The sequence below is a fragment of the Gavialis gangeticus genome, unplaced genomic scaffold (assembly GCF_001723915.1).
Source record: "Gavialis gangeticus isolate Ggan-Ray unplaced genomic scaffold, GavGan_comp1, whole genome shotgun sequence".
In the NCBI taxonomy this organism is placed as follows: Eukaryota; Metazoa; Chordata; order Crocodylia; family Gavialidae; genus Gavialis; species Gavialis gangeticus.
The window spans coordinates 40666171-40667437 of NW_017729000.1; the positions used below are offsets into that span (position 1 = coordinate 40666171).

Consider the following 1267-nt stretch of genomic DNA (forward strand, 5'->3'; position numbering starts at 1 on the left):
CAGGGGCGTGTCCGCATGACGGGGCGCGGGGCAGGAGGGGCCGGGCCGGGGCGCTGGGCCCGCGGCGGGAGCCGGGCTGACCCTGCCGTGTGTGTTTAGGAGGCAGACGGCGGAGGAGCGGGAAGCGGAGCGGCAGCAGGCGAGCCGGCTCATGCTGCAGCTCCAGCACGACGCCTTCCAGAAGTCCCTGAACGAGTCCATCCAGCCCGACCCGCTCTGCCTGCACAACTCCTCGCTCTTTGCACTCCAGAACCTGCAGCCCTGGGAAGAGGACAGCGCCAAGATCCCGCCCGTCACCTCCCTAGTGTAAGGACCTCGTGGGGGCGGCGGGACGCGCAGAGCCGCCCCCACTTCTCCCTGCATGAACTCGAGCCCACGAGCGGGGCCCGGCCGGCTCCCGCGGCGGGAATGCCCCCTGCTCCCGGCCCGGGGGGGTCCCTGCCGCCAGCTCCTGGTCGGCCGCAGCCAGGCGGGGACCGGGAAGACGAGCGGGGCTGGAGCGCTCCTCTCCGCCGCTGCAGTCCTGGACCTGTCGGGGACGGACTCGGACCAGGGGCTCCCCGGAGGCAGCACGAGCTGAGCGAGAGAGATCGCCGCTGTCCCCGCGCTCGGCAGCCCCGGGGGATGGACTTGAGCTGGCGACCCCGCGGCGGGCGCCCGGACGCGCAGCGCGGGCACGAACTCGGCGGAGGCGCCTGGCTCCCGCTCCTCGGGCGGAGGCAGGCAGGACCTCGCCTCTGCTGGACAGACAGGGTTTCTTTCCCCCGGACGGGCCGGGGGGAAAAACGAAGGGACGGACATTGCCAGGTGCCTGCCTAAAGTCGCCGCGTTCATTTCCCGAGGTTTCCACTCGGGCGACGGCTCCTCCTTGCTCTGTAGCCGCGGGCGGGCCCACCGCCGCGCTCACTCCATGCGTGGCGCCGCGCCCGCGCCCCGCCCCGCCGCGAGAGGGAAATATAAGCCGCTTTTTGTAAGAAGTGTTAATACTTTAATTTATTTATGCACCGAGAAGGGGCCCTGCTCACGCGGAGCGACGCCCGGCTCGGGTCCCGCGTGTCGGGGTCCGAGCAGCCGCGGTTGATGTTGGCTCCAGCGGAGGCTGCTTCCCCGCGTGTTAGGAGCTGCCGAGAAAGAAACGAGCCCACTTAGCAGGGAGCCAAACGGAAGCGGCGACGCATTAGCTTAGCAAACCCCGCTAGGCTGCAGGAGCGGCGGCGCCCGTCTGTGCCGGCGGAGGCCGCGCTCCGCTCCCCGCGGGATCCGGGCT

At 70.9% G+C, this 1267-nt stretch overlaps 1 protein-coding gene across 1 annotated transcript in view; it reads left to right on the forward strand.

Annotated features, from left to right (window-relative positions):
* TLX3 (T-cell leukemia homeobox 3) overlaps nucleotides 1–1267 on the forward strand; it is a 3586-nt gene that overhangs the window by 1410 nt on the left and 909 nt on the right. The gene's annotated exons all lie outside the window — the stretch shown is intronic.